The following is an 18,496-nucleotide window of genomic DNA, read 5'->3' as shown; positions in this document are numbered from 1 at the left end:
CTCTCTCACACATACAGATCAGTTTGCTCCTGTTTCCCCACTTGCAGTGAGAATCTCAAGTCTTCTATAGCATTTGCTGAGGGTGGGTTTGGGGAGTCTTGTCTACTCATTTCTACATTATTGAAAGTATGACTTGGTATCCCATTCTATGTTCATTATTCTATATTACTAGCAAGAAATACAGACTTTCCTTTTAGAATTTCTTTTTGCAAACATCATCCATACATGATATGTAGCTGTGGGAGAATGAAGTACATAGGGAAGCAGTGAGGTCTTGCTTACCCTGCCCATTCCAACCATGGCTCCACTTCCTGGCAATCTCAAGCCTACTGCAATTCTTATCTGCAGGCTCCGCCCAAGTGTGATTCCACAAACATTTGACAACATCAGACTGTCTCTATCTTGACCCTGGTTCCCATTTATGTGCCTTTAAAGTATTAATCATCAACTTTCTGTTCTAGTGTGTGATGTTACTGGCTTTTTCACCTACTAGTCTCTAAGAGGGGAAGGAGCAATGTGGAAGTGTGAATTAAGCAGCATGTGCTTCAATTTTTTTGTAAATTTGCTGATTTTGCTCATATAAATCTACATGGTACTAGCCTTCTTGAATTTTTCAGACTGTACCCTCAATTCAAGGTACCTTCTCAGCTGCGTCCAGCTTATTAGATATAATATTGTTAGAAGGAAACATCCTATAAGCTCTTGGTTTCGTAGATTCATGTTTTCAGGGAAGAAGCAGTAACCCCCCCCTCCCCCCGCTTTTTTATGATGGAGTAAGTTTTAGCAAACCTACCTCATTATTCTTCCAATTAAAGATTAATAACAACTTTGTGGGAAATGGTTCCACACTGAACACATAAATTTGCCCTTTATAATTAAGGGATGCCAAGACCAAATTTATATTGGAAATTTTAAAATTTCTATTATCTTTCTTATATCCATGAATGATTCGATTCTGATCTTTGTATAATGCAATTTTAATTAGACTGAAAATTCAACAACCCAACCAACTTTTCTCTCCCCATTAAAATTAAATCTTTCCAACCTTGCATGGGAAGAATTAAAACTAAAAGTGACATCAGATAAGCTTGTCTATTTTCACCCAGGTCAGACTGCTTACAATAGATTTAATCTTTTAACTTGTTTCAGTAATAATAATTAGTATTGCTATCAAGTGAGGCATTGGGTTATATGTGTTTTATAGTTCTTTTCACTCTTCAGAATAGCAATCTGTTGAGATGACTATCTCATCTGAAGCACAGAACAGGCTCAGAGAAGTTGAAAGGCTTTCTATGTTCACACAGGCCAATGATGCTCTGGCTGGGATTGGCACTTACCATTCACTGGGCTGACGGCTCATCCTCTTTCTAGTGCTGGAGCTTGAAGAATAGAACCCTGGCACTGATCTTGTATTCTTCAGTAACACATGTATTTTTGAACTCCCTAATCATGAACTCTTTTTAATTTCAGCAGATAATGTTTTTATTACATGCCATATGCACAAACAGGAGAGAGCCATTCAGCCCACATCCATCCTGTGTCTATTACTTACATGCTGGGTTGCATTTTTTTTTTTTTTTGAGTAGGGGGAATGGTTTGGAATTGGCTTTCCTCTTTTTTGGTGTGATCATCTTAGAAGTATACATCTATCACTATACAATGTTCAGCAGTTGCTTCTTCAGGTTGAATAACTGAATTGATGGAAGATATCTTTTAATCTATGTACTAAAGAACAAGTTTACCCCAGGGAAAAATCAGATTTTCAGATGGTTGTTGTGTAAAAATGAAATCTTTCCCTCCTAGGACTTGGCAGACTTTGAGTTCAGGAGGAGGGGTGGGGATATAGAAGAAACATGAAGAAGTTGCTTGAGAACTGTGAGCAGTTGATTAAAAAATAGACATGAATGCTAACCTTACAAAGCTGTAGGATTATCTCACTAATGTTAACATTTGTCTTGAAAGATCATAATAGTAAGTGTTGCTCTTCGCAAAATCCGAAATTGAATTTTACTGAGAGAAAATGGAATTTTCTATGGGACAGTAAGAAAATCACACACACACACACACATATTTGGAATTCTTACGTTGGTTGTATTTTATTAATCTAATTCTCTTTGAGAAAGCGTGATGCATTAGTTTCCAAAGGCTCTAACCATACAGTTTAGTTAAAAAATGATTTTCAAGCTGGGTATGGTGGCCGAAGCCTGTAATCCTAAAGACTCCGGAGACTGAGGCAGGAGGATTGAAAATTTCTTGCTAACCTGGGCATTTTAGTGAGACCTTGTCACAAAATAAAAAGAAAAACAAAAGGACTGGGGATGTAGCTTGGTGGTAAAGTGGCCCACTCTACAGTACAAAAATAAAAAGTTTTCATACTTCAGAATTACAAAATGATTCATAGCAAAGTCTCATTTAAAATGATAGATCCCTTTTGTATTAGAAATATCTTTTTTTTAAAAAAACAATATCTTTATTTATTTATTTTTATGTGGTGCTGAGGATTGAACCCAGGGCCTCGCACATGCTAGGCGATTGCTCTAATGCTGAGCCACAACCCCAGCCCCAGTATTGGAAATATCTTTGAAACCTGGATTTATATTCATTTGGCAACAAACCTGAATAATATCAGTCAACTACTTCTTAAGTGATATCTAATGCTATTAATATATAGAGAGATTATAATTGTGATGTTGCTAAAATAAACATAATTGTGTAAGCACCTGTGATTCTTTTGAATTTCTGTGAGTCTCTGAGAATAGAACTTTGTGAAGCAATTACCAGCTCTTAGGGCAATGCCACATGCATACAAGGTGTTTGGAAAGTTTTGTGTGTGAGCAAGAGCATTCATGATCATGTGTCTGTATAAATAAATCAATGTGTCAGTACCTAAGTTTAACACCTTTTTATTCTGCCAATACAATCTTTTTGTGATTCTAATAGATATGAAAAAATCCTCTATTTCCTGTTTCCTTACTTGGTTATACTTAGGTTGTTGCTCAGAGAATATGCTGGTATAAAACTAGAGGAATAATCCATGCACAATGACTGTAATAAGTTTCAATGGAGATTCACATTGTGAGGTGGCATTGGTAGGAACCAGCTCTCATCTGGAGTAGTCAGTTGCCCTAGACATTCTTTATTGCCAATACCATACCATCAATCTGTTTCTGTAGGTCACTGCTGATGGAGGTACTGGGGTTACTCTCTTGGTGATCTGTTGACCCAGTTCTGGAGATTCCTCTAATACTCGATAAATCACAGATTGATGGGCTGCTGCAGATGGTGCAGAATGGCAGCTTGGCGATCTGAGTCCCTGTCTGGCTGGACTTGGTTATTACAGAGGCACTTTTCTTTCTGCTGTGAGGATCTTTCTCTCTCCTATCAGGCAGTAGTGACCCAGAGCTGCATGTACTGCCCTCAAGGATGAGCCACTGACTGGCTGTGAAGCCACAGGCAGTTCATCGCTTCTTACTGTCAAAGTCTTAGATTCCTCAGCTGTGAAATGGACATTCTGGTAGGAATTACCTCTTAAGAGATTTGTATCAGTCTCTGCCTTCGTGTGACCCACCCTTTCCTCTGTAGGAAAAGCCTGTGACTGTTGTCACTAATCTGCGAAGACATTTTTGTCCAGACAAAAATGAGGAAGATTTTTAACACATAGCTTCATCTGTCACACTGCCTCTGATTATCTGCAACTGATGGGGAGTGACGCCCCCTCTCTATGACTTGCCTGCTTGGCGAGGATTTTAGGTCAGTGTTTCAGTCCTGGTGCCAGTGTTCAGTTAAACTCCTCAGAGTCTGTGATCATTATGACAAAAATGTTCATTCTGGGAAAGTTTGAAAATGCTTTATGGTTAGAATGAAATTTTTGGCATGTTTTAACTGTGGTCTTTGGCTTCAGAGTCATGAAATGCTGACATAGTTGAATTTATTTTTGTTTTAAACATAATTGCTAACATTTCCAAGTGTCCATATGGACTCGATGAATACTTTGCTTCTGCTTACTGTATATGTGAACTGAATGAAGAGAAAAGATTCTGATTTGGGCAATACTCAAGCATTACTTGAACATTTTTTTTTTCCTGTTTAGTTTAAAGCTGGAGTGAACTGGAACTGTTTCTTTGTCATGATAATTTTGGGGTTTCAAAATTTTGTTTGGATTTTCAGGAAATTGGTGGTAATATTATATTAGCTGAAAAAAAGTGAATTTTAAAATTCTCGGTGAAAATGATTCACTTTTCATAGGAAAAAACTTGTTTTTTAAGGGAATTTGCTGCCAACTTGTCTGCAGTGGCTTGAGGCATTACATGACCTTTTGGCACATCAAGAAATTGTTTTCTCTGTGTAAATATTAAATCAATATTTGGGGAAGGCTGTGTACTATATGGTATGTAGAGAAAGCTCAGCAAAAACAACCAGCTATGTACATTTCCACATCTGCAAGCAGATTTAGTTTCTGTAACTGTCTGTCAAGCAGATCTTATGGAATGAATTTTCATTCCTGCACTAGTTGCAATACAAGTTCTAGTTTTTCAGTAAATAAATCAGTGACCTTTCTGACAAAGGTGGTTAATGAAAAAATAATATATAATATATCTTAACTAGAAGTGAGTTGTTCCCCCACCCCTCTTTATGAGGAAGAGTTCTTCTAAAGATGCATTATCTATGATGTTATATGTTACGTTTGTTCTTTTCATAGCTCTTTTCTTTCTTTCTGCATGTAGTAGAAAGAACATGTGGAAACCTGTTTGGATGCCATAATCAGAGGTCATTTTCTTCTGGTAATATTTACTCCCTCTGCATTTTCTCCCTCATAAGTGGATGGTACCTTTGATTGCAGCATGCCACCCACTGTTAACAGGCTTTTGATGCCAGCCAAGTGTTACACTGTGTCTTCCAAGGTATTTCTGTCAAACACCTACATGTGCATTTACAGCCATCTAATAAAGAGATTAGTGTTACTTGTACTTAGTTAGAAAATGTGTTAACCAAGATAGGAAAAAGGTTATGAAATAAATGTTTTTAAAGAGCTTGCTGTATCTCAAGTCACTGGACTAGATAGCATCCACCCTGCCAGGTAGGAATTTCTGTCCCCTTTTATGATTGGGAACTGAAACTTGTAGCACTTTGGGGAAACTCTTCAACTAGTAGGTGCTGATGTTCCAAAGTGTGAGTCTTCAGTCCAAAGCTGTCTCTGTGGCTCTCCTGGTAAAGTGAAACCTTCAAGATTTTCAGTGAATAGTATTGATCTGAAAAGAAATTCACAAGGTTCTAATTTATGTCCAGGTTATGTTCTTTATACAGTGAGGGCACTGATGGATTTCTTTTAGGTACCTCATTCTTAGCCAGACCCAAATGAATTGAGGATCCCCTTCCTCAATCTGTCCTTCTTTCAGTATACCCAGGTCAGATGCTCAAGCCAGAATTTCAGGAGTAAGCCTTGACCCCTGTTTCTCTTTGGTCTATCACCTTTCATCAAACACAAAGTGCCAATGATTCTCCCTGCTAAGTGTTCCTGTCAGTTGGGGGAATACTTGCTAAAGGAGCAGGACAGACCGCACTCAGCCCATAGTTCAGATCTGACACCTGTGGAAGGACCCATATGTGTTAGGGCAGAGGGTGTTTGGAGTAAGATCAGGAGAGCTTTCAGCTGTGATATGGGTCTGACCATGCCTCAGCTTATCCAGCAGAAGCTCTGGAGAAAGAAGAATTCCATGTTGGGCAGAAGTGCCAAGATCCTAATACATCACTGTGCTGTCAATGGCTGGGAACAGCTTTGGAAGACCATGGCCAGGGCTTGAAAGCTCTGTTAACTGGAGATAATCCAGTCCAAGAAGTACTCTCTTGCAGCTGCACAAAATCTTCTTTCCTAGGGGGATCTGATTAGTGGCCACCATCATCTCTGCGGTCTGTTTATGTTACACCCCCTCCCTCACCCACATCCTACTCTTATGGTCATCCCCTCTCAACTGGACTCTGGTACTTCATGATTAGCCTCTAGCCTTTCCATCTGCTATCCTATAGCCATTTTGTTTTGAGTTTTAAGAAAACAGATTTATTGGGGGAAAAATGCACATACAGTTTCTTCTTGACCAGATATGTCTAGAGATCAAACTACCATTTAAAATGGATTTGTACAAGTCACATTGCATAAATCATCTTTGACACAAATAAAGCTTATTTGCGAACGTATCATTAGATAAGTTACAAGCCAAGAACTAGCATCCCCAAAGGAGTTATAAACTTAAATATCAATGATAGCAACAGGGAAAATTTTTCAATAAATTTTCTCTGGTGTGACTTTTATATTGCATGTGATATATCAAAGTTGCAAAGTCTTTTTTAGTATGAAAGGATTTTTTCTTTCCTTTTCTCTTTGTTGTAGTATTTTCACCAAAAAATTAACTGTAATGACACATGGAATGTATTTTATCCTTAGGTTCATGTGGTTCATTGGTGTAAAGATTTTTTAATAAACACTATCCTAGTTCTCTGATGCCATCCTAAGGTTTCATAATAGCCGTCTGGCAGACTGGATTGAATGGTCACCAGTACACAAGCGGAAGCATAGTCCTATAGTATCTGAATTTCAAGATAATGTTTCCCATGAAATCAGATAGTTACCACCCTGGAGGTACAAGGACTCAGGGTTTGGGGAGAAGGGATTATTTTTTTCTTAATGTTTCCATCTTTGTAGTCTCCTACTCTTTGGAAATTCTAATATAATGTTGTTATTGGTGCTCTTGGCATACCTTTGTTTTAAACCTGTAGGCTAAATTCCAAGTAGGTCCTTGAATGAACTGACCTGACCTCTGTCCACCTTTTAGCTTCTTACCCCAACTCACCTTAGCTCCCAGGATGGTAAAGCAGATCTTAAAAGGGAGTTTATTATGTAAGCCATTTGTTGGGGAATGCTGTGGAGATCAACACCTGTAGAAGAGAAGTGATAAGGAGAAAGCAGAGTCAGGGAGGGGTGAAGTCTAGCTTCCTGGTCTTTGAGAAGCCCCAGAGCAGGGAGGTCATCAGGGCTGTCTCCCATTGGGGTTGAGTCCAGCTTTGTATACCCCTGAGTTGAATAGTCACTGAATGCTGCTGAAAGGAGGTGGGACCTGGTAGCATATTTTCTTCAGTAGAGGAAATCCCTAGAGGTGGCTGACAGTTGAGGGCCCTGGGCTGGCAGCACTCCCAGCCTCTTATAGAAGAGTCCTTTGATCCTGAAGGTTGATCTGGTTGGCTCTGTGTCCACCCTTCAGGTCTTATCTCAAAGGTCTCTTCCACAGTAAAACTCTCACCAATCTAAATTCCTTGCTATGCAGATCCAAAGCTCCCTATATTTCTCCTCCTTTCCATCACACTTCTAATTATTTGTTTACTGTCTTTATTCTGTTTGAGAGTGAAAGCTACAGAAGGCTTGGGTGGTGGTATACTCTACTGCATTCCCCAATGGGTAGAGTATGGTACATGGTGGACACCCAGCAAATAACTGTTGACTCACTTAAATGGGACAGAGCATTGTAATTTTTTGCTGTTACTTTGCGTATAAACTGTTTCCTTTCATGAAAAAAAAAACATAGAAAATATGCAGAATTCTGTAATTAAATTGGATACTTTCATCAATATGGCATCAAATATAGAGTACTTTGTTTCTTATATATCTTATTCTTGTGAAAAATCGAGTGCCAAATAACTTTGGTGAATTATCACAGAGGTGAAACAATGGATCAATTTAGAGTAAATTTCTGTGAGATTTGAAAAGCACTACAATGCTATCTTTTCATTAGATATCTCTGTGGTTTATTGATGCACTTTAGAAAATATAAACAAATCTCAAAATTATCTCCATTCTTATTAAAGAAAGACTGAATGAAAATAAATATGCTTTACAACATAGCTAAACTGCAGATCATCATATGATGCAGAATTCTTGTGTTATCAGAAGACATATTAAATGACAGGACTGTTTGTTTATGATTACCCAATATTAGATAGAGGTGAATGGGGCAGTGCTGGGAAAATGTAAATCCAAAGTACTTTCCATGTTTAGCCAGGCTGAGAAACATTGATTGGATTGAACAAGTAAAGAAAATAGAACTTGATTTACAAAACCTTGATTTAATATAGTTATATGTTCCTTCCAGATCCAACTCCTTATAATTCTTACATATAAGATTTTTGTTCTACTTATTTGTTTTTGAAATAGTATACATAAATTTTAGCTGAACAGACTCTTTACTTATTGAAACTGATCTAACGTGAGTATGCAGTTCTGTCAAATGAAAAAAATCTGTATGTCAACATATATCAGGGTGTGTGTGTGTGTGTGTGTGTGTGTTTTGTATTTCAAAAGAAAATTTGGAGTTTTTCCCTTTTCAGAAAATAAAAATATTTTTGATAACTTTATTTAGTCCTTTTGGAGATTGGTATATAAATCTTAAGTGAGTAGCTTACGGTAGATTCCCCATGGTCAGTGAAGATGGCCTCTGTGAATTTGACAGTTCGGTTCTATAGAGAGCCACCCAAAAGGCGTTATAGCTTTTTGGCGGTATGTTTGGGCATATGGATATGTGCATGGGCTGTGGGAGTCACAGGGTCTGGATTTGAGTCCTCACGTGATGATATCTACCTAGGTTTACTTAATCTCTTTGATCAGTTTTCTTAACTGAAAAAACAGGAATAATGACTCTATTTCGGAGGATGACTGCAGGATTTAAATGCAGAGCTCTTCAGGGAATGCCTGGAGTGGTCCTGGCAGGAGGCTTTCAATGAATATTTCAATAATAATTATTATTGTAACCAGTGCCTGGAAGTAGCAGGCACTGTTTTTAATTCCCAATTTCAAAATTAATTTTTGAAATGAAGGTTTATCTCCCCCATTGAATTCTAAAAGATTTGCACATGTATAAACACATAATTTATACATTATATTTTGGAAACTCACGAGTCTTAATTTTTTTTTTTTTTGGCTGTTCTTGAAACTCCTTTGACATTTAAGAGTTGTCAAGATACCATCAGGTATTTCAAAATAAGATCAGGTCTGACTCATTTGGGCAAATCTGATGATTCTGAATTTGATTGTGTTGAGGCTTTTTGTTCCCGTGTTTCTATGGATCTGATTTGTGCCTGTGTATGTTTTGTCAAGTGAGTGTTGGAGTGACTGAGATTTTGGTAAAAAAACACTTCCTAGCCATGCATAATTTCCAAATCTTATATATTTTTACTTTTATGTCCAAGTTTTAATAGCTCCATAGGACAGAGTTTGAGAACAAAGCACCGTAGGAGTCACACAAGGAGTGCCCAACTTATTCTGGAAGATTTCGTACAAGTGACATTTTAGTTGGCTTTGAAGGATGAATTGTCCTCCAGATGAAGAGAAGGGATGGGTGTAGGGTGGCTTTTACAGACCAAGAGTGACGTATGAAAAGTCAGACCTCTGAAAGCCCACATATTTCATTAATCATCAACTATTAGCTGCTGGGACCATAAGAAATTACAAAGTGAAAGCTATCCCCAGATCTGTGTCAGAGGGACTTCAAATGCAGAGGGTGTAGTCAAGATACTAGATACTAGAAAAGGATTTGGGACCAGGTTAAGATAGGTGTGTATCCTAGGGAATTTGTTCTTTGCCTGGAAGACAGGGTTCCCCCTTTCTATCTTATATTTCAGGGTGGAGGATCCACTGGAAAGATGAGAGCAGAGATGAGTCGTTGCAAAGTGTTCATCCTGATCCAGATGAGAGATGAACTGTGGTGACAGGAGTGTGATACTTGGGCAGTAGGACTGATTTGCAGAAGGAGAAGGGATTTGCATTAATATTTATGAGATTATGTATAATTTGACCTTGACCTCATGACAGCCTGTGAAATAGGTTAGTATTTTCAGATGGATTTTTGTGTGTGTGTGTTTTGTTTTGAAAGAAATATTCATGCATTGCTTTTTAAAAGGTACTCTTTCATCAAAATAGTTTGACAAATAGTAGATTAGATAAAGTGAGGTCGTCTTGCTCTAATTGTATTACTTCTTGTAACCCTTAATTTGATTATACGTTATGTGAATTCTCAAGAGGGCAATATAAAATAGTAGAAGTGTGTTTCCTAAACTCTTTGTGAGTTGAAACTTACATTTTTACTTCAAAGAGATTCCTTCTAAGACTCACATTGAATGAGGTTTTATACCCTCATTTCACCAACTGGGAAACTTGAGATTTAAGAAGATTGAATGTCTTCTCCAAGGATTATATAGCTAATAACAATCCTTTTATATTTTAACCCACACTTTTTACTATTCAACTATGGAAATTGATCAATGTAGGGTTTGAGGCTGGGACACAAGTTGGGCTGTTTTAGAGGTTTCTGGTCTCAGTGCCTATGGTTGCCACTGGCTGTTCAAACTAAAATGGGGAACTCGAGTGAGGGAGCAGTTGTGGTTTAGTTTTGTGTAGGAGGGAATGAAATGGGTCAGCATTTAGGCTTTGTTGCATTTGAGGTATTTGGCACAAGTATCTAGTCAGTCGGCAATTAAATACCCCAAAATGAGAGGTATATTTTTGGATTTGACAGAACTGTAACTTTTTCTGTTGTAAAATGGACCATGAAAGTTTGGTCATTTGCATTTATTACAGTTTTTTAAGAAAGTTTTTAAGTTGATACTCAAAACTGCCAAAGTAGTCTCTTTGAAAACTCTAGACACAATTATTACTTCATGCCCAAGTGTCATATTTCATTTTGCATATGTTTTGTCAGAAAGCTGTCTAGAGAAATTTTTAAGGAGAAAGTATTTTTAATCATATTTTTTAAAAGAGAGAATGATACTTTCTAGCTTTTGTGGAATGTTTTAAGGATGTCTCTACATGAATAAGTGTCCATGAAAATTTCAGTGTTCTAAGTAGTTGTTCACTTCAGAAGTGAGGTTGTATGGGTGACTTAAATTTTTTGTTATTGTTCTACTATGTGTCTGATACAGCTTTGACTTCATCTGCTCAAGGGCTTATACTTTGGAATTATTTAATATTGGTTGACTGAAATCAGTATTCTTTAACTTTCCACCATTCCTGGAATTAATCATTATTATCATCCAAGTTCCTGGGGAACTAGCTATTAGATCAGAGTGGTTGCCGCCTCCTCAAAGGACCATCGTTACTATGGAAAGGTGATGCAGACACCTGAATACTTTGGGAAGCATAAAATATGTGTCAAATAAGCAATGTGAGTTCAATAGTTATAAACATTTAGCAGTCCCCTTTGCTAGGTGGGGGATTGGTGACAGTTTTATAGGTGACTTGCTTGTTGTAGGATGGTGGACCAAACAGGGTTTAGGTGGTAGATGTCATGAGGGAGGTCAGAAGGCACATGATATGCTCACAGAATGATAAGGAGACTACTGATTTGGTTGGAAGCTGAGTTCATAGAACAGTGTAGTTGGAGACAGGTAAAAATATGGTAGTTTATGGCCAAATAGCGGAGGACTTGGTGATGCCTAATTTCTTCAGAGAATACCATCTCCAGTTCTCTTAGTCAGTGCTGGTGTGGCCACCACCCTTCTATAGACTGCTTTGACTCAAGTAGACCAATGAAATCTGAGCTGATAGGAATTTGCACATGTGCTTCCACCCTTTGGGAATGAGGTAGGAGCTTTGCTGCAGGCTCACAGCGTGTGTTTCTGTTTCCATGGTGACCTGCTAGCAGCAGAATCCCCCAGGTTGGTATGAGCACACGTCAGAATTTTTCATGGAAAGGAAATTCAGGGCTTTTCAAAGAGTGAAGTCAATACTTTTTTTTTTTTTTTTTTTTAAAGCAGATGAGTTAAACATTTTTTTTTAAAAAAAACGGTTACTACAGTTTTGATTTCCAAGTTAACAAGTAAGGCCAGACGTTCAGGCAGTGTTTTAATGGGTTTGAAATTCTGGATTTAAATGGTTTCTCCTCCATGGTCCCCATGACAACAAAACTTAGCTCAGGTATTGAGTATCATCTTGACTGTGAAATATTCATGCCACAAAAATCCCTTCATCCTTCATGCTGCCCTAATAAAACCAAGGCAGAGAAATTTCACTTATTCAAAGTGTTAGATAGACAAATATTTCATACTCATTTTTAAGAGCTTAATAAAATTGCAATTATAAGTGAACTCAATTGAATAATATCAATAGCATATTCTCAAATTAGTGTTTTGCTCACTTAAAAACAAATAATTCAGTTGCTAATTAGAAAACATAGTGTTTTATGGTACAAAAACTTAAATTTGTTAATCACAGCAAAAGATTGCTATTTTAGTAACACCTGTTTTGCTGTTAATAAACTCTTAAGGTTTACACCATCCCAATTTTTTTACCAAAGAAAAACTGTTCTAAGTTAACACTTAATGAAGCCGTACATTTGTTAAATGACATTTACTCTTTTTTTAAATGAACTTTTAAATCTTATATCAGTGGCTGTAATGTGTGCTTTTTACAGCTTTGTTAAAACTAGACTGTGGGCTGGGTTGCAGCTCAGTGATACAGCGCTTACCTCACATGCATGAGGTTCTGGGTTTGATCTTCAACACCACATATAAATAAATAAATTAATTAATTAATAAAGATATTGTGTCCATCTACAACTAAAAAAATATTAAAAAAAACTAGACTGGTGTCCAGACATAATGAATGAAGTGCCATCAAAAGAATAAGATACTTATCCATTAATCAATATCTCTTGAATTTTAATTAGGATCAACTTTTGTAAAAGTAACACTTATTCATTATTTATTGTTTAATATTTATTTTATTGGCCAATGAGGGAGAGGCATAAAATCCCCAATTCCAAGATAAACTTTTTATGATCTAATATGTTTATCCTTATCTTGGGTAAGAAACCATTTGCTGATAAGACTCACTTTGTAATAATCACATGTCTCCATTTGGTCGTGTTCAGTACAATACCCACTTTTGATCAAAAGTTCAAAAGTATTATTAAACCACTTTTGATGTAGGAAGTCATTTGCAAGACACTGGAGATAAACAGAAATAACTTTTTAGGATCTAACTCATGGAAAGGAAGTTAATTACAGCAAGGGTGTGGATTAATAGTCTAAGAGAGAAATGCTGGCCAGTCTCGGGGGTTCTTACAAGATTGTTTTTATTAGATTTTCTGTTATTTCTTGTGATGATCTTATTCTGCTATATCCATGTTCTTGATTAAATGTTAGTACAACAAATAGCTTCATTTCTTTTGCATAGTGATTCCACTGTTCTCATGATTCTCCATCAAGAAACTTTAAATCATAAGATATGGCTGTCCATAAACTATTTTCTGCCATATAACATCTTTTGTAATTTAAATGACTCACCTATTTGGGCTCTGGAGCTTGACTATCTGGACTGAATGCTGGTTCTGTGACCTTGGACAAGTTGCTAATGTATTATGTTGTGGTATCCTTACCTGTGAAATGGGGATGATAATAATAACATTCCTTCATAGGATGCAGTAAGAATGAATATATCAAAAATCGCTAGTGTGTTAGTTTTCTATTGTTCTAACAAAGGACCACAAACTTAGTAGCTTGAAACACCACAAAATATGTTGTTTTTGTCGGTCAGAATTCCAACAAGGGTATCACTTGACTCAAATGAAGGGTCCACAGGACAGTGTTCCTTCCTTAGGACTCCAGACGGGAATCTGCGTCCTTCCCTTCTCCAGCTCCAAGAGGCCACCCACATTCTTGGCTCTTAGTCCCTTGCCTCCATCTTCAAAGACTTGTTTCTGCAGTCACACCTCCTTGTGCCTCTCCTGCTTCCCTTCACCACCCTCGAGGACCTCCACTGGGTAGCTGCCCTATTTTCAGATCAGCAGATGAGCAACCTTAATTCCGGCTGCTACCTTCCTTGTCTTTGCCACAGAACCCAACATAAGCACAGGATCCGGGGGCTAGGAAGTGGAAATCTTCAGGAAGATCATTATTCTGTCTGCTTCCTACTTTGACCCTGTGCTATCCTAGTATCATAGAGCAGACATTGACATATTTCTTCAATGCTGATCTGTTTTGGAGCAGATTTGCTGCCCTAGACAGCTGAGGGGGACCCAAGAGAGGGAGAAGTGGGAAGAGTTAAGTGCTGTGATGCTATTTGCAGTCCCATCAACTAGAGATAAAAAACTTTGTCTTATTTTTGTGGCAATCCGAATGGTTCCCATTTGGTGATTTCCTCTGAAGATTTGCTAAAAGCTATTAGTAAGACATGGACATTATTTAGCCAATTTATATTTGAGAGGTCTTTTTTTTTTCCTTTCATCATTAAAATATGATCCAGCTTCCTCAGACATTACAATTTAGAGTGGGAAAAGCCTCAAAACAATAAATAAAATGGATTAGCATTTTCAAGGTACCTTATAGTTTACAATGTTTTCATAAAAATTAATTCATACGGACTGTTAGCATTTGGAGAAGTAAAGCAGCTCAAGTCTCTTCAGGGAAAAAAAAGTCATTACCAAATATGTGCTTGCTCATCAGTAAAAACACCTACCTCTTCCTTAATTAAAATTTAGGAGAGTTATGATTGAGAAGGGGAAAGTGAATGAGTAGATGAGCTCTCAGTTTCTCAGCTGAAGCAAACTACTTCGAGAAACAGGACAGCCCCCCTTTGGTGGTGGCTGAGTTTCTGTCTAGTCTGGTCCTCTTTGTTTCCTTGTGTGATTCATTTTGCAGGGCTGAGATGGGAGGAAGAGGCATCTTTCCCCCTCATTTTCTAGCGTAGCATGCATTTACTAATTCTCTCAGTGATTACATACAATAAAAAGGGATGAAGAGAAAAAAATCTATTGCGTTCATAAAACTCACTAACAAAAAAAAAAAAATTAAAGTCAGCTGATAGGTCAGCAGCCCCGAAATGATTTATTCTCTCTTGGGAAAGTGAATGCCAATAACAATAGCCATGATTCTGGCAACCGAGTAGTACTTCAGAGGGTGACATTCAGCTCTTGGCTTTCTCCTTTCTCTCCATTTCCAAAGGACATTCTCCCCAGCAAGTGATTTATCCTTGCTCATGTCTGCTGCTGAGGCTCACAGGACCACACAGTGTGGTTGGTGAGCCAGGTCTGTCTTCCCATGCCTATAATCTCAAAGGCAGTACTTTTTTTTTGTTTTGTTTTAAAAAAAGAGAAACATAAAGTGACATATTTGTTATTAAAGGCCTTTTGGAGGCTATAGAGAACATTAACTTTAATCTTGGAGTGCCAAAGTAAACTTGCATTTGATAAAGTCATGAACATTTTAACTACTGTCTTGATTGCCTCCAAATCTTATGAGGTAAAAGAACTGACAAAGGTGGTCCTTTCTTAATGTCCCCCTTGATTATATCTCTGTATTGAAAGGGGGAAAAAAGGAATGAACTTGATGTTGACTAAATTTAAAAAAAAAAGATTGATGCAAACAACAATAAGTATCTACAACTTTGTATTTCTCTTTTAGGGGAGAATGGGTTTGAAATAATATAAACATTTATGTGCTCTATCAGTAGCTGTGTGAGGGCTGTGTATAGCTTTCATTTATAGCTGTCAACTTAGTGTTTTAAAATATAAAACCAAAAATAGTTGTTTGCTCTGTTGCTTTTATGAGTGATGGGCAAACTACATTCTGTACACTAAACTAGCTCACTTCCTATTTTTAGAATTGAAGTTTTTTTAATACTGTATTATTCATCATTTACATATTCTTTATGTCTGCTTTTGTGTTATAGAGGCAAAGTTAAGTAGCTGAGGCAGAGACCAGATAACCTGCAAGACCTAAAATATTTACCATTTAGCCCTTCACAGAAAGATTCAACTACAAGACAATTAAGGCACTATACCATACTTAGAGATGCGGGTTCAAAAAATTATTTAAGTCTGAGTTTCTCATTGCTTATGGTATGGATGGATAAAAGGCAGATCAAAGTTAAAGTGATAATACAAGTCAAGTGCCTATAATTGCAGCTACTAGGGAAACCAAGGCAGAAAAGTCCCAAGGTTGAGGCCAGTCTAGGCAATTTATCAAGATTCTGTCTCAAAATAAAAGTTTTAAAAAAGACTGGAGATGTAGCTCAGTGATAGAATGCTTGTCTAGAATGTGTAAGGCTCTAGGTTCAATCCCCAGTACCTCTTCACCACCCCACAAAAAAGTTTTAAGACAAAAAAAAAAAAGTCCATTCGACGTGGACTTTGAAGGATGGATAAGGGTTCAAAATCTTCTAGGTGCATGCCTGTAATCCCAGCAACTCAGGAGGCTGAGACAGGAGGATCCCAAGTTCAAAGTCAGTCTCAGTGACGCAGTGAGGCCCTAAGCAACTCAGCGAGACTCTGTCTCAAAATAAAATATATATATGTATGTATAAAAAGGCTGGAGACATAGGCTCAATGGTTAGATGCCTCCTGGGTTCAATCCTTGGTAACCAAAAAAAATATATATATATAAAAAGAGTGTAAGGAAAAGCAATTCTGAGAAGAGAGCAAGAGCAAAGGCTTAAGACAGGGAGATGGAGAAAATGTTTAAGGCATTATGTGTGGTTTATTCCTCACAGAGAGAAAGCAAGAAAAGTAACTAGTGAGAGAGAGACCTGGTAAGTGTAGACGAGTACTACTTATCTGGATCGTATTTATGCGCTATTTCATAGTATCTAAAAATGCCATCAATTGTTAGAGACCTAGATAGCAGTAAAGAAGAAAAAAAATACTACTATTCAGACTACATCACATTGCTTTTTTTTTTTCATCTGGAATTATTTTAAAATACTAAGAGCTCTTTTAAATTTGTTTTGATACAAGAAATTGGAAAATATGAACCTTTGTGTCCAGAGTATACAAGCAACTGGAACTATGGCATGACCACCACAGGACCAAGTGCTTTTATAGTTGTCAGTTTTAAGCTGTTACCACTTCATTAGTATTGAAATATGCCTCTAACAATCAATAAAATAGGTAAAAAAAGTTTTACATACAGATATTATATATATTGCTTCTGCTCCCAAGTTGGATTGAATGGAAGATTTCTGAAGCTCAATACCTTAAGTCTAGATCATAATTATTATTATCATCCAACTGAAAAGGTTTTTTAATTAAGACTTACCTGCTGATAGTGTGCATCTTCTTTTTAATTGGAGTCAGTCTTTACTCTTTTTGAAGCCTCAAATATTTTCTTACATGAAGTATTCTCATTGAGCATCAGTGATCTATTCATATTTCATATCCATGTTTTGCTTTAGAAAGTTCTTGCTCTGGTTTGAATGTTCCCTCTAAAGATCGCCAGTGTGATGGTGTTGAGTTAGGAGTAATTAGGTCATAAGCCCTCAGCAATGGATTAATTCTGTCATCAAGAAAGTAGGTTATCACAGGAGGGTCTGTGATATAAAACAGACAGGATTGATCTCTCCCTCTTGATCTTTCAATCTCTCTCTCTCCCCCAACCATATGATGCCCTCCACCATGTTGTGATGCAGCAAGTAGGTCCTTACCACATGTGGCCCTTTGATATTGGACTTCCCACACTTCAGAACTGTGCAAAACAAATTTCATTTCTTTTTAAATTACCTGTGGTATTCTGTTACAGCAGGAGAAAATGGACTAAGACAAGTTTTTTTTTCTTCCTGAAAATATTCCCCCTAAACAGAAAATGAAATAGAATAGCAACCCTCAAGAATAAACTTTTAATCACAAGGTTGAATAAATAGGCTTGAAATGGAAAATGCATACACCCCATGCACATACCCTGCTATCTCTGTATGAGATAGAAGGGCCTTGGGGCTGGGGATGTGGCTCAAGCAGTAGCGCGCTCTCCTGGCATGTGTGCAGCCTGGGTTCGATCCTCAGCACCACATACAAACAAAGATGTTGTGTCTGCAGAAAAACTAAAAAAATAAATATTAAAAATTCTCTATATCTCTCCATATCTCTTAAAAAAAGAAAATGAAATAGAATAGCAACCCTCAAGAATAAACTTTTAATCACAAGGTTGAATGAATAGGCTTGAAATGGAAAATGCACACACCCAATGCATACACTCTGCTAACTCTGTATGAGATAGCAGGACCTCATAGTTCCAGGAACTTAATTCAGGAAAGCCAGGCAGGGTCATAGACTCCATATGATGGTTGTTTTTCTTGTTCCTTTAATATTTTTGTGTTCTTAAATTACCTACAATAATTTTAAATTCTACACTACTGAATAGTTAATATATAAATGGTAAAGTTGCTGAAACCCTAATTAAAAACATTTCTGAATGTCTTTATATGGTGATTTCGAATAGCACTAGACAGCCTCTGGTACGCTAGCAATTTTGAGGTGTTACTATGAATAACCAAATTCATCATTAATAATGCCTAGGATTTCATATTTACAAAGTTATACAAAATATAATTGTTGCTTACTTTTATGTGATACTCTGCTTTTCATACTGTGACCAGAAGACAAGAATAACTTAGAGGAGAAAAAGTTAACTTTGATCTCACAGTGATTGACTTACTGCATCCCTCTGGGCCTGAGGTAAGGCAAAACAT

General features: G+C 37.1%; 1 protein-coding gene across 6 annotated transcripts in view; it reads left to right on the top strand.

Annotated features, from left to right (window-relative positions):
• Bicc1 (BicC family RNA binding protein 1) overlaps positions 1 to 18,496 on the top strand; it is a 274,906-nt gene that overhangs the window by 188,640 nt on the left and 67,770 nt on the right. The window lies entirely within an intron of this gene.

Source organism: Ictidomys tridecemlineatus, chromosome 1, assembly GCF_052094955.1.
Source record: "Ictidomys tridecemlineatus isolate mIctTri1 chromosome 1, mIctTri1.hap1, whole genome shotgun sequence".
NCBI classification, from domain to species: domain Eukaryota; kingdom Metazoa; phylum Chordata; class Mammalia; order Rodentia; family Sciuridae; genus Ictidomys; species Ictidomys tridecemlineatus.
Note: the sequence above shows the minus strand (reverse complement) of the source record. Positions and strands in the feature narration are given on the sequence as shown.